The following is a 15,488-nucleotide window of genomic DNA, read 5'->3' as shown; positions in this document are numbered from 1 at the left end:
GGTTGTCCCTACCACACCGGGGCCGTTTCGACCTGACCAGGGTCGTCCCTACCTCACGGGGGCCGTTTCAACCTCACCGGGGTCGTCCCTACCACACAGGGGACATTTCAACCTGACCGGGGTTGTCCCTACCACACCGGGGCTGTTTCAACCTGACCGGGGTTGTCCCTACCACACCGGGGCCGTTTCGACCTGACTGGGGTCGTCCCTACTTCACGGGGGCCGTTTCAACCTCACCGGGGTCGTCCCTACCACACAGGGGCCGTTTCAACCTCACCGGGGTTGTCCCTACCACACTGGGGCTGTTTCAACCTGACCAGGGTTGTCCCTACCACACCGGGGCCGTTTCGACCTGACCAGGGTCGTCCCTACCTCACGGGGGCCGTTTCAACCTCACCGGGGTCGTCCCTACCACACAGGGGACATTTCAACCTGACCGGGGTTGTCCCTACCACACCGGGGCTGTTTCAACCTGACCGGGGTTGTCCCTACCACACCGGGGCCGTTTCGACCTGACTGGGGTCGTCCCTACTTCACGGGGGCCGTTTCAACCTCACCGGGGTCGTCCCTACCTCACGGGGGCCGTTTCAACCTCACCAGGGTTGTCCCTACCTCACAGGGGCCGTTTCAACCTGACCGGGGTTGTCCCTACCACACCGGGGCCGTTTCGACCTGACCAGGGTCGTCCATACATCACGGGGGCCGTTTCAACCTCACCGGGGTCGGCCCTACCACACCGGGGCCGTTTCGACCTGACCGGGGTCGTCCCTACCTCACGGGGGCCGTTTCAACCTCACCGGGGTGGTCCCTACCTCACGGGGGCCGTTTCAACCTCACCGGGGTTGTCCCTACCATACCGGGGCTGTTTCAACCTGACCAGGGTTGTCCCTACCACACCGGGGCCGTTTCGACCTGACCGGGGTCGTCCCTACCTCACGGGGGCCGTTTCAACCTCACCGGGGTCGTCCCTACCTCACGGGGGCCGTTTCAACCTCACCGGGGTTGTCCCTACCTCACGGGGGCCGTTTCAACCTGACCGGGGTTGTCCCTACCACACCGGGGCTGTTTCGACCTGACTGGGGTCGTCCCTACCTCACGGGGGCCGTTTCAACCTCACCGGGGTCGTCCCTACCTCACGGGGGCCGTTTCAACCTCACCGGGATTGTCCCTACCTCACGGGGGCCCTTTCAACCTGACCGGGGTTGTCCCTACCACACCGGGGCCGTTTCGACCTGACCAGGGTCGTCCCTACCTCATGGGGGCCGTTTCAACCTCACTGGGTCGTCCCTACCACACCGGGGCCGTTTCGACCTGACCGGGGTCGTCCCTACCTCACGGGGGCCGTTTCAACCTGACCGGGGTTGTCCCTACCACACCGGGGCTGTTTCAACCTCACCGGGGTCGTCCCTACCACACCGGGGCCGTTTCGACCTGACCGGGGTCGTCCCTACCTCACGGGGCCGTTTCAACCTCACCGGGGTCGTCCCTACCACACGGGGGCCGTTTCAACCTCACCGGGGTTGTCCCTACCACACCGGGGCTGTTTCAACCTGACCGGGGTTGTCCCTACCACACTGGGGCCGTTTCGACCTGACCGGGGTCGTCCCTACCTCACGGGGGCCGTTTCAACCTCACTGGGGTCGTCCCTACCACACCGGGGCTGTTTCAACCTGACCAGGGTTGTCCCTACCACACCGGGGCCGTTTCGACCTGACCGGGGTCGTCCCTACCTCACGGGGGCCGTTTCAACCTCACCGGGGTCGTCCCTACCTCACGGGGGCCGTTTCAACCTCACCGGGGTTGTCCCTACCTCACGGGGGCCGTTTCAACCTGACCGGGGTTGTCCCTACCACACCGGGGCTGTTTTGACCTGACTGGGGTCGTCCCTACCTCACGGGGGCCGTTTCAACCTCACCGGGGTCGTCCCTACCTCACGGGGGCCGTTTCAACCTCACCGGGATTGTCCCTACCTCACGGGGGCCCTTTCAACCTGACCGGGGTTGTCCCTACCACACCGGGGCCGTTTCGACCTGACCAGGGTCGTCCCTACCTCATGGGGGCCGTTTCAACCTCACTGGGTCGTCCCTACCACACCGGGGCCGTTTCGACCTGACCGGGGTCGTCCCTACCTCACGGGGGCCGTTTCAACCTGACCGGGGTTGTCCCTACCACACCGGGGCTGTTTCAACCTCACCGGGGTCGTCCCTACCACACCGGGGCCGTTTCGACCTGACCGGGGTCGTCCCTACCTCACGGGGCCGTTTCAACCTCACCGGGGTCGTCCCTACCACACGGGGGCCGTTTCAACCTCACCGGGGTTGTCCCTACCACACCGGGGCTGTTTCAACCTGACCGGGGTTGTCCCTACCACACCGGGGCCGTTTCGACCTGACCGGGGTCGTCCCTACCTCACGGGGGCCGTTTCAACCTCACTGGGGTCGTCCCTACCACACCGGGGCTGTTTCAACCTGACCGGGGTTGTCCCTACCACACCGGGGCCGTTTTGACCTGACTGGGGTCGTCCCTACCTCACGGGGACCGTTTCAACCTCACCGGGGTCGTCCCTACCTCACGGGGGCCGTTTCAACCTCACCGGGGTCGTCCCTACCACACCAGGGCCGTTTCGACCTGACTGGGGTGGTCCCTACCTCACGGGGGCCGTTTCAACCTCACCGGGGTCGTCCCTACCACAGCGGGGCCGTTTTGACCTGACCGGGTTTGTCCCTACCACACCGCGGCTGTTTCCACCTCACTGGGGTCGTCCCTACCTGACGGGGGCCGTTTCAACCTCACCGGGGTCGTCCCTACCACACGGGGGCCGTTTCAACCTCACCGGGGTTGTCCCTACCACACCGGGGCTGTTTCAACCTGACCGGGGTTGTCCCTACCACACCGGGGCCGTTTCGACCTGACCAGGGTCGTCCCTACCTCACGGGGGCCGTTTCAACCTCACCGGGTTCGTCCCTACCTCACGGGGGCCGTTTCAACCTCACCGGGTTCGTCCCTACCACACCGGGGCCGTTTCAACCTGACCGGGGTTGTCCCTACCACACCAGGGCCGTTTCGACCTGACTGGGGTCGTCCCTACCTCATGGGGGCCGTTTCAACCTCACCAGGGTCGTCCCTACCACACAGGGGCCGTTTCAACCTGACCGGGTTTGTCCCTACCACACCGCGGCTGTTTCGACCTCACTGGGGTCGTCCCTACCTGACGGGGGCCGTTTCAACCTCACCGGGGTCGTCCCTACCTCACGGGGGCCGTTTCGACCTGACCGGGGTCGACCCTACCACACCGGGACCGTTTCAACCTCACCGGGGGCATCCCGACCTCACCAGGGCCATCCCAGCCTTACCGGGGAAACAGGAAGTTTGCACCTCCGTCCCCTGCCGGCGGCTCCCCACCAGACAAAATCTCCAGTCGTTCCTGGTGGTTGAACATCCAGCACTCCTGCCCTCCACCAAGTGCACAGACTGCCTGTCTGCTGTCCCCCAGCGCCCCACAAGAGACTGGGACCAGTGGGCATGTTTGTGCACTTGCTGGTACAGCAGTTCCACAGTGCTCGCCGAGTCAGGCCCAGCCCTGGCCGGTCCTGGACCCGACTCTGCCCCCCGATTGCATCCCTCCCAGATGCAAGGAGCTGAAATCTGCAGCCTGCTGGGATGGGCTCTGTACTTGGTGCCTCTGCACATCCTACTCAGTCTCAATGCGCTTCTTTCTATGCGAGGAGTTGAAATCTGCAGTTTGTTGGGTTGGGCTCTGTACTTGGTGTCACATCCTACTCAGTCTCAATGTTCTTTCTCTCCTTCCAGTTGTAGAGCTTCCACTGGGCCAACTTTCCCATGGTTCTGTATGATAGGTGTTTGTCTGATATTTGGTAGTTTCGATGTTGTTGTGTGAGGTAGCACGCACAGGTCTCTTCCTTATGCCGCCATCCTGGTTCTCCTGGGTCTGCTTCTTGAGTGTGTCTCCCATGGCTGCGAGCAGTTGAAGTCTGCAATTTGTTGGGATAGGCTGCAAAAGGGCAGGTGGGTCTTTTTGTGCACCTGCCACAGCTTGGATGGGGATGTAAATTGATTAGGGCTGAGACTCAGGGAGTCGCCATGGCGGAGCAAATAGCACTGGCTGAGTCTCCGTGGCCCCTTGAATCTCTGCCAGGGCTTTGTGTCCCCCAGCGCCGGCGAGCAGCTGTGCAACAGAGTCTCCCTCGCTTTCTGATGGCTGCAAGGCCGTGCTGCCTCTCCCCGTAGGGTCTGGGGCCTCATGATCCCACCTGAACCAGCTCAGTGGATTTGAAAGTTTGCAGAAGCAAAGGCGTTTCTACTTGTGAGCCTGGCACAGCCCATATGGGAATGTAAATTGCGTAGGGCGGGGTCACAGGGAGTCGCCGGGGCGGAGACTCAGCGGCCCCTTGCCTATCCAGGACACCAGGACTTTGCGTCCCCCAGTGCCGGCGAGCAGCCGAGCGCCAGAGCCTCCCTCGCTTTCTGACCGCTGGAAGGCCGTGCCGTCTCTCGCCTTGGGGCCTGGGGCCTCAGAGACCCGCCCGAACCAGCTCAGTGGATTTGAGAGTTTGTAAAAGCACAGTCATTCCCTCTTGTGCCTCTGGCACAGCCCTGAGGGTAGGGCGGGGTCACAGGGAGTCGCCAGCCTGGAGGAAATAACGGTGGCGGTGTCTCCGCGCCCCTCGCCTCCCCGGGACACCAGGACTTCTTGTCCCTCAGTGCCCGCGAGCAGCCGCGTGTCAGAGCTTCCCTTGCTCTCCGACCACTGCAAGGCCGTGGCCGCCTCTCCCTGTGGTATCTGGGGCCTCAGAGACCCGCCCCGAGCAAGCCCAGAGGATTCGAGGGTTCGTAAAAAACCGAGAATCCATTTGCAGCCCGCGTGGCGTGTGACTGCGTACCTCTGGTTTTGGTGCCTCCGTAGCTCCCACTCAGTCTCACTGCGCTTCTTTCTTTTCCTCCAGTTGTAGATCTCCCACTGGGCCAACTTCCCCATGGTTCTGAGTGGCGGTTGTTTACTTCATAGTTGATAGTTTCAATGATGCTGTGAGAGAGCAGCACACACAGGTCCGCTCCCTACGTCGCCATCTTGGTTCTCCTCAATTTTATTAATATTTTTAAAGAACCAACTCTTTGTTGTATTTTTTTATATCATCTTTTTGTTCTCAATTTCATCCAATTCTGCTCTAATTTTTACTACTTCCTTTCTTCTGCTGACTTTGGGTTGCTTTTGTTCTTCTTTTTCTAGTACTTTAAGATGTGATGTTAGGTGGTTTACTTGGAATTTCTCATGTTCCTTGAGATAGCTCTGCAATAATATAAACTGTGCTCGTATTATTGCTTTTGCTGCCTCCCAGAGGTGTTATCATTCTTATTTGCCTCTATATATCTTTTGATCTCATCTTTTATTTCTTTTTTTAAAATATATTTTATTGATTTTTTACAGAGAGGAAGGGAGAGAGATAGAGAGAGTTAGAAACATCGATGAGAGAGAAACATCGATCAGCTGCTTCCTGCACATCTTTCACTGGGGATGTGCCCACAACCCAGGTACATGCCCTTGACCGGAATCGAACCTGAGACCTTTCAGTCCGCAGGCCGACGCTCTATCCACTGAGCCAAACCGGTTTCGGCTCATCTTTTATTTCTTATTTGACCCAGTCATTTTTCAGTAATGTGTTGTTTAATCTCCATGTATTTATAAATTTTTTTTTTTACTTCTTTTTTGCAGTTGATTTCTAATTTCAAAGCATTGTGGTCAGAGAATGTGCTTGGTATAATTTCAATCTTCTTGAACTTGTTGATGTTAGTTCTGTGACCCAACATATGGTCTATCTTGAGAATGTTCCGTGTGCACTTTATTTATTTATTTTTTTGCTTTTATTTTTTAAAAATAATTAAATCTTTATTGTTCAGATTATTACAGTTGTTTCTCTCCCTCCCCCGCCCATAGCTCCCCTCCACCCGGTTCCCATCCCGCCCTCTGCCCTCACCCCGCCCCCACCACTGTCCTCATCCATAGGTGCACGATTTTTGTTCAGTCTCTTCCCACATCCAACCCCACCCCTTTCCCCCCCAAGAATAGTTAGTCCACTCCCTTTCTATGTCCCTGATTCTATTATAATCACCAGTTTATTCTGTTCATCAGATTATTTATTCACTTGATTCTTAGATTCACTTGTTGATAGATGCATGTTTGTTGTTCATAATTTGTATCTTTACCTTTTTCTTCTTCCTCTTCTTAAAGGATACCTTTCAGCATTTCATATAATACTGGTTTGGTGGTGATGAACTCCTTTAGCTTTTCCTTATCTGTGAAGCTCTTTATCTGACCTTCAATTCTGAATGATAGTTTTGCTGGATAAAGTAATCTTGGTTGTAGGTTCTTGGTATTCATCACTTTGAATATTTCTTGCCACTCCCTTCTGGCCTGCAAAGTTTCTGTTGAGAAATCAGCTGACAGTCGAATGGGTACTCCCTTGTAGGCAATTCACTGTCTTTCTCCTGCTGCTTTTAAGATTCTCTCTTTGTCTTTTGCTCTTGGAATTTTAATTATGATGTGTCTTGGTGTGTTTCTCTTTGGATTCCCTTTGTTTGGGGTTCTCTGCTCTTGCTGGACTTGTAAGTCTATTTCTTTCACCAGGTAGGGGAAGTTTTCTGTCATTATTTCTTCAAATAGGTTTTCAATATCTTGCTCTCTCTCTTCTTCTGGCACCCCTATAATTTGGATGTTGGTACGCTTGAAGCTGTCCCAGAGGCTCCTTACACTATCTCCGTATTTTTGGATTATTTTTTCGTTTTGCTTTTCCGGTTGGGTGTTTTTTGCTTCTTTGTATTTCAAATCTTTTTTTTTTAGTAAATGTTTTTATTGAATCCAACATATCCACCATATTATCATTTCAGCATGTAATCAATCTTTTTAAATCGTAATATATTTTGTAATCTTAAAATCCAGTGGTTTTTTTTTTTTTTTTCGTATTTTAAATCTTTGGCTTGATTCTTGCGATCCTCTAGTCTGGTGTTGGAACTCTGCCTTTATTTCAGTCAGTGTATGCTTAATTTCTAGTTGGTCCTTTTTCATACCCTCGATGGTCTCACTAGATTTCTTGAGGATCTCACTACATTTATTGGCGGTCTCACCTGTCTTTTCGAGGGTCTTACTAAATTTGTTGGTGGTTTCTAGAAAGTTCTTGAAAAACCTTAAAAGTGTGGTTTTGAACTCTATATCCAATAGTTTGCTTTCCTCCATTTCTGTCATTTGTGACCTGTTTCTTTGTCTCTGCATTTTGGCTGCTTCCCTGTGTTGATGGAGTGGCTTTCTGTGCTAGGTGTCCTATAGGGCCCAGTGGCACAACCTCCCCAATTACCTGAGGTGGACACTCTTGGTGCACAACCTTGTGGGATTTGTGCACAGTCTTGTTGTAGTTAAGCCTTGATTGTTGTAGGTATTACTGGGAGGAATTGACCTCCAGGCTGTGAGAATCAGCTGTGTCTGCAGTGGGAGAACTTCTGTGCTGGAGACACCCTTCCGGGGCAAGACTTGCTTCAGTGGGGCTTTGGTGCTCACTGAGTCTGCTCCCTGCATGTGTCCTTTTTGGATCCGAGGAGAAGCAATCTGGATGGTCCCACTCTGACCACAGGGCACACTTGCTCCTGGATCTCCAAGGAGGTGCTAATCTAGCCTCTGCCTGAGGCTTCCAGCAGGAGCCAGGTGTGAAGCAATGCAAGTTGCCTGGGGCCTTGGTCCAGCTGCAATTTGTTAGGTAATTTGCAGATTGCAAAGGGCCAGGCCTTTCATATGCAAAAGCCTCCATGCTGGCTTTCGACTTGGGTGGGGCAGGTTCCCAGGGGATCAACAGGGCGGAGCAAGCAACTATGGCTGCCCTCAAAGGCCCCGCTTCTCAGAGTCCCGGCAATCGCTGCAAGCACCTCCGAGAGAAAGCTGCCCTCGAGTTCCGACCAATGCCAGACAGTCCAGTTTCTCCCGTATGAGTCTGGGTCCCCAGAGACTCTCCCGGAACTGGAGCTCAGAGCTTGAGACTCCCTCCCGATTGAAAAAGACAATCGTGTCCTCAGCCGCCAGCCCTCTCCGCATGCGCCTCCGTACCTCTGTACTTCTGTACCGCACCTCCTCTGAGTCTCGGTATGCTTTTCTCTTTCCTTCTAGTTGTAGAATTTCCACTCAGCTAGCCTTCCTGTGGTTTTGGATGATGTCTGTTCAGTCTTTTAGTTGTATTCTTGAAGTGGTTGTGCGAGGCAGCAATCTCTGGTGTTTACCTATGCTGCCATCTTGGTTTTTCTTCCATGTGCACTTTAGAAGAATGTGTAATCTGATGTTCTGGGATGAAATATTCTGTAAATGTCAATTATGTCTACTTGGATTAGTGTTTCATTTAATTCTGGTATTTCTTTATTGATTTTCTGTTTGGTTGATCTGCCTAGAGCTGTCAATGGAGTATTAAGGTCTCCAACTATGATTGTGTTTTTATCTATTTCTCCCTTTAGTCTGTGAGCAGCTGTTTAATATATTTCGGTGCTCCCTGGTTGGGTGCATATATATTAAGAAGTGTTATGCTTTCCTGATGTAATGCTCCATTTATCATTATAAAGTGTCCATCTTTGTTTCTTGTTATCTTAAGATCTATTTTATCAGATGTAAGTGTGGCTACACCTGCTTTTTTTGTGGGTGTTACTTGCTTAGAGAATCATTCTCCACCCTTTAACTTTGAATCTACCTTTGTCTTTGCTGCTTAGATGTGTCTCTGGTAGGCAGCATATGGTTGGATTTTGTTTTGGATCCACTCTGCTACTTTGTGCCTCTTTACTGGTGAATTCAAACCATCTACATTTAGGGTAATTATTGATGTATGAGGGTTTCCTACACCCATTTTAATCTTTTGTTTTCTGGTAGCTCTGTGCCTCCATTGGTTCTTTTCCTTTATGCTTCTGCCTGTTGTTTTTGTTTGGTGTTATTCCACACTTCTTTCCTCTGTTTCCTTAGATTTTAAGCTGTATGTCCCATTTTCGGGATTTCTGTGTGTGGTTGCCATTAAGTTTATAAAGAATGAAGTTGTATAAATATATACCGTATTTTTCCCCATATTGAGTGCATCTGATCTTCATCCTCCTTTTCCAGTTCAGACCTTTCCCCCTTCCCCTTGTATGTTTTTGTTGTCACAAATTATCCCTGTTTATGCTGTAAGTTTTTTGGTATCTTACTCTTTGTGTTGTGACCTTACATTCTTTGTTGCAGGTAGAATAACTCCCTTGAGTATTTCCTGCAATGGAATTTTTCTGGTGATAAAACCCCTCAGGTTCTGTATTCTGGGAATGTCCTTATTTTTCTGTCATATTAAAAGAATAATTTTGGTGGACATATTATTCATGGCTGGTAATTTCTCTCTTTCAGACATTTGAATATTTGGCTCCACTCTCTCTGGCTAGCAGAGTTTCTGCTGAGAAGTTGGGTGAAACTCTGATGGGTTTTCCTTTGTAGGTCACTTCCTTCTTTTCCCTGGCTGCTTTGAGAATTTTTCTTTGTTATTAATTTTGACAGCTTAATACCAAGTGCCTTGGAGAAGGCCTCTTTGGATTGGTGTTCTGTTTGCTTCTTGGATTCGAAGATCTAGTTCTTTCAATAGTTTTGGGAAGTTCTCATGCACTATTTGTTTGAATAGGCCCTCTGTCCCCTGCTCCCTCTCCTCCTCCTCTGGAATGCCTATATTTCTAATATTGCTCTTTCTGATGGAGTCAGATAAGTCTCATAGAGCTCCTTCATTTTTATTTATTCTCAGGTGTCTCTCTTCTCCCCTCTGCATCATTTCTAGATTCCTATCTTCAGTGTCACTAGTTCTTTCCTCTAACTCAGCGGTTCTCAACCTGTGGGTCGCGACTCCTTTCACAGGGGTCGCCTAAGACCATCCTGCATATCAGATATTTACATTACGATTCATAACAGTAGCAACATTACAGTTATGAAGTAGCAACGAAAATAATTTTATGGTTGGGTCACAACATGAGGAACTGTATGAAAGGGCCAGAAGGTTGAGAACCACTGCAACTGGTTGGTTCTGTTTTCTATGCTCAGTAGTTCACTCTTAATCTCCTTAATTGCCTGCTTCATTTCCAGGAGTTCTGATAGATTCATTTTTAAAGTTTAAATTTCCTTGGAGAAATACTCCTTTTGTTCATTGATTTGTTTTCTGAGTGCACTGGATTGCCTGTCAGTATTTTGTCGCACCTTGTTGAATATTTTCAGAACTGCTATTGTGAAGGCTCTGTCATTTATGTCACATAATTCCATGTGTGCCAGCCTGCTTTCTGGGGATTTTTCATTTTCTTTCTGGTCGTTGTCCTCCATGGTTTCTCCATTTATCTCTGAGGCGGTCTTTCTCCTATGTTCCAGCAGATGGCGCTGACTCACAAGATTTTTACCCTGTGCTCTCCCAGGTTTGAGCCTCCGCGGCTTCAGAGGCTTCCCTTGCTGCTTGCGGGGTGAGAGCTCGGGGTGAGGTTCCTTTTACCGTCACCGTAATGGCGACCCCCACCTCCTTGGGTGCAGCCAAGCACCCCTTCTGGGGGTTAGTTACAGAGGGAAACAGCGACTCGACTGCATCCATGAGCTCTTGGTTTGCAGACAATGTGCTCCTGAGCCAACTCCAGGGGCAACAGGAGGCGAGTTTTGGGAGTCTCCGCGGCGGGGCGCTGCGATCTCCTCGTCTTGTCTAAAGCACCTCCGCCAGGCGCAGCGGTGGGAGCCTCGCGGCAGCACGCGGTGCGGTGCTCTGACTGGGGGCATCTGCGGACGCAGCGTTAGCTCTTGCAGCTCCTGTGCAACTCAGACCCTGTTCGCTGCGCCCTCGGCTCAGATGCTGTTCTCTCGCCATCACACGCGACCAGCTCTCTCCTCTCTGGCGGCCGGCAGCGGGCTGTCCAGCTGTGTGTCTGCGCTTTCCTCCGTCTCCTCTCCCTGGCTAGCTCCCGGATGCGCACCGCAGGTGTTTCAGTGTGCGGTCTCTCAGGTGTGGTCTGTGTTGAGCAGGGACTGTTGTTGAATTACAGATGGCTAACTTGTTGAAATGTTAGTACTCAGGGGTCTTAAACGGACACCAGCCCCTCATACAAGAGCGCACCCTCGATGGCAGCCTGCAGAGTCACAGACAAATGCAAGTTCCGGAGGCGCCTTCCCCAGCAGTCTTCCCTGACGCCCAGGCCTGTAGCCTGAGGTGCCAAAGCGCTCTACCTACGGACCCTAACCAGGCCCTGTCTAGTCTCTGTGTTCCCGGAGAGTCACATTTCTCCATGGCTTGTGGGAGTGAGGCCCTTGGGGTCCCGCTGAAATAAGCATTTCAGAAGCCCCCGCAGGAGAATGAGATGTGGTAAAAGGCGTTATTTGCCTGGAGTTACACTCCTCGGATTGTAAGGTCCCCTGCCCCTTAAGCCAGTCCTGCAAGAGGTGCTGGGGTTCCAGGAGAGCCTAAAGCGTGTCCAGAGCTTCCGTCCACGTTGCAGCCCGGTCTGGTCCAGCATTAGGCTGATTACAGTCCATCAGTCCACGGTGCGGATCCCGCAGGGCTCTGAGCCACGTGGGCACGGGGAGGGCATCCTGGAACAGGAGAGGACCAGGTGCTGAAGGCTCGGAGAGCTGCTCCTTTGTCAGGAGGTTAAACATTCAGGTTTCCTGCCCTTGCAGTGGCCACGCCTATTCTGGCCACTGACTTGCTTCCAGGTATGATTGACAGACAGGTAAGCACCTCCCCATGTTGCCCAGACTTCACTGGGCACATCCAGACTGCCTCTGTCCAGTCCCTCCCCTGGCGATCAGCAGGGAACAGGCTTGGGGAGTGTTAAATTGGCCAAGCTGTATACCAGGTAAAGGCATGCCTCTAGGATCTAGTCTTCCCTCCACTCCTTTCCTGGTAAATAATAACCAGATTACTACGCGGCATCTCTGCATTCTGCCTTCACCTCCCCACATGGCCCCTCAAGGCAGTCCTGTGGCCTCCTCCCGGTCCGTGAGTATCCAAGCCACCAGCCTCCATTCAGCTCATCATCCCGGGCTGCACTTACCAAGGGTTAATTTAACAGCGGTTCTCAACCTGTGGGTCGAATGATCCTTTCACAGGGGTCGCCTAAGACATCGGAAAACACATATATAATTACATATTGTTTTTGTGATTAATCACTATGCTTTAATTATGTTCAATTTGTAACAATGAAATTGGAGGTCACCACTACATGAAGAACTGTATTAAAGGGTCGCGACACTAGGAAGGTTGAGAACCACTGATTTAACAAGTCATAGCAGTGCCACTCCTGCTCTTTGTGGTTTGGCCTCACACAGGAGACATCCCCCACCAATCAGCCTGGCTGGGAGTCCGTGGGCCTCTGTGGGCTCCTTCCCTCCACAGGCAGCTGCGGCGTTTGTGAGCTTGCTCTGAGCCTGGATGGGATGGAGGACCATCTTCTCTGTTAGCCCCGGCTGCGTCCCTTTCTCCCCAGGGCGTTGGGCTGCAGTGGACCCCACCAAGGTCCCCTGGCTCCACTGAGGTCCGTCTCCTGGGGATCCCACTGTGGAGAGTGTTGAGCCGGTCATTTGAACTCACGCCTTCCCTGGGAGAAGCTGGGGGAGAGGGGTTCTCTTTCTGATCCCATGGCCCTACGCCAGTGTAACTGGACAATCAGTGCGTCCGGCTGCCTGTCACTACCTGAGCCAGTTGAGCAGAGACAGGGTTGAATCATTATGAGCGTTTATTTCAATCCTGCTGGCAGCGTGGAGAGCAGCAGGTCAGCCTCAGAAATCCGCTCTGCCCACCATCAGCCGCTGCTAATATTGGGTAGAGGGACGAAGATTACTGGGGAAGTAGGCAAAGGGTGGGCCAAACGGGCAGTTTACAGGTAAGCAGGCTGGAGATTTGCAAAGGCCTGTGGGTATGCAAAAGGCTGGTGGTCTTCTAAGGACTTAGTGATAGCCCTGACCGGTTTGGCTCTGTGGATAGAGCGTCGGCCTGCGGACTGAGGGGTCCCAGGTTCCATTCCGGTCAAGGGCATGTACCTTGGTTGTGGGCACATCCCCAGTGGGGAGAGTGCAGGAGGCAGCTGATCGATGTTTCTCTCTCATTGATGTTTCTAACTCTATCCCTCTCCCTTCCTCTCTGTAAAAAATCAATAAAATATATTTTTTAAAAAAGGTCTTAGTGACATGGGAAGGCTGGGGGTCTTCAAAGGACTTAGTGATCTGCAAGGGCTGGGTCTTCCACGGGCTGGCGGCTCTGGTTTCTGCAACAAAGTTGTTAATCTTTCCATGAGAATAGGGAGGATGGGCTGCATCTCCAGGTGAGCTCCGAGGGCCGTGTGTGTAACTCCCAGCCAGGTTGGAATGCGCCTTCTTTAATCAGAACGACACAGTCACGGTCAACAGAGCATGATTCATATTTCTTACAGTTCTAGCTGGTTCCCCAGGGCAGGGACTACAGTGGACAACATCTGGAATCGGTTAGGCACATTCTTGCACTCCATTATGCCCTGGTGGGGCTGTCGCCCCTCCCTGCGATTTCCCTGTTGTCCTCATTGTAGGTTTCATGATTAACCGTCTGCGGCTTCCAGTAAACCGCCTCACCCAGTGACCCCACACCTGGCCCCACCTGCACCTGGTCCCACCAGTTACTCTGCCTGGCCCTGACGAGGAACATACATATCCCGCTCCCCCTTCTCTGCCCGCTGACACCGACACACTGGGCTCAGCCCGCTTAAACTCTCACAAGGTCTCTTGGCCTGGCCTCTGGCGGGGGCCTAACATGCCTCCTCACTGGTGGGCACAGAAAGGGTCACATACGAACCCGACAAGCTCGGGAAGGCTGCACGGCGGCCTTGCAAACTCAGAGATAAACAGTGGTCTGAGATGAAAACTTTTAAACTAAGAGCAGTTATGACAGTAGTCATGTCTTAGGCTAGAATCTTCCTTGACAAAGATCAATTTTCACCGTAATAAAGCCTGCCTATTGTCTTTTTGCCTTGATAGCAGCGGTTCTCAACCTGTGGGTCGCGACCCCTTTGGGGGTCGAACGACCCTTTCACAGGGGTCGCCTAAGACCATTGGAAAACACATATATCATTACATATTGTTTTTGTGATTAATCACTATGCTTTAATTATGTTCAATTTGTAACAATGAAAATATATCCTGCATATCAGATATTTACATTATGATTCATAATAGTAGCAAAATTACAGTTATGAAGTAGCAACGAAAATAATTTTATGGTTGGGGGTCACCACAACATGAGGAACTGTATTAAAGGGTCGTGGCATTAGGAAGGTTGAGAATCACTGATCTATGGTAACATACCTTTGGAATGTCAGAGTAAGTTCCTTCCCACCCCTCAAAGCACAGCCACCACTCCACTCTGCTCTGCGGACCTTAATTCCCCTCATTGTTATCCTGTTAATTGTCAGTTGTTAACTCTCCTGCACGCACCTTGTAAAAGAAGTGTGTGTCTATCATTTTGCTTTTTATCCAATCCTAGAGGTCCACCCCCTTGGCTCTCTCCCGCCTCCCTAATCCATCACCAATGAATTCCGTGTGACCCACTTACATCTTCTCTTGATTCTAATCCTATCTAATAAAAGAGAAACATGGTAATTAGCCATACAGCCGCTACCCTTCCCATTGGCTAATCATTGAGATATGCAAATTAACTGCCAGCCAAGATGGCGGCCGGCAGCCATGCACTGAAGCGAACAGGGAGGCTTGCTTGCTCCAGTGATGGGGACTCCAACATTCCCTGCCTGACTTGCTGGCCTCTCAGCTGCAACTCTAAGCAACTATGTTGCAAATATAGAAGCTAAACAAAACCCCAGAAACCTGCTTTAGTCAGCCGGGCTTCAGCCAGATGGACCACAACATTGTATCAAATACAGAAGGTAAACAAAGGCCAGAAACCTCCTTTCAGCAGCCGAGGCCTCAGAACTAAAGCTGGCCCAGAATAAAAAAAAAAGAAAGAAAAAAAGGAGCGGTTGGGAGTTTCAGTCACCCGCCAGCCTGAAAACGGCCCTCAGCCCCTCACCCAGACTGGCCAGGCACCCCAGTGGGGACTCCCACACTGAAGGGTGTGTGACCAGCTGCAAACAGCCATCATCCCCTCATCCAGGCTGGCCAGGCACCCCAGTGGGGACCCCCACCCTGATCCAGGACACCCTTCAGGGCAAACCAGCCGGCCCCCACCCATGCACCAGGCCTCTATTCTATATAGTAAAAGGGTAATATGCCTCCCAGCACCGGGATCAGCGTGACAGGGGGCAGCACCCAAACCCCCTGATCGCCCTGCGGCTCTGTGTGTGACAGGGTGCAGCGCCCCAACCCCCTGATCAGCCCTGCTTTGTGGGTGATAGAGGGCGGCGTCCTAACCCCACTCCCCCACTGGCCCTGCTCTGTGTGTGACGTGGTAGAGCCATAACCTCCCCATCAGCCCTGCCCTGAGTGTGACAGT

This window comes from Myotis yumanensis, unplaced genomic scaffold (genome assembly GCF_028538775.1).
Source record: "Myotis yumanensis isolate MYYU_CA2020_CCGP unplaced genomic scaffold, mMyoYum1.0.hap1 SCAF_6, whole genome shotgun sequence".
Classification (NCBI taxonomy): domain Eukaryota; kingdom Metazoa; phylum Chordata; class Mammalia; order Chiroptera; family Vespertilionidae; genus Myotis; species Myotis yumanensis.
This window is presented reverse-complemented; position numbering follows the sequence as displayed.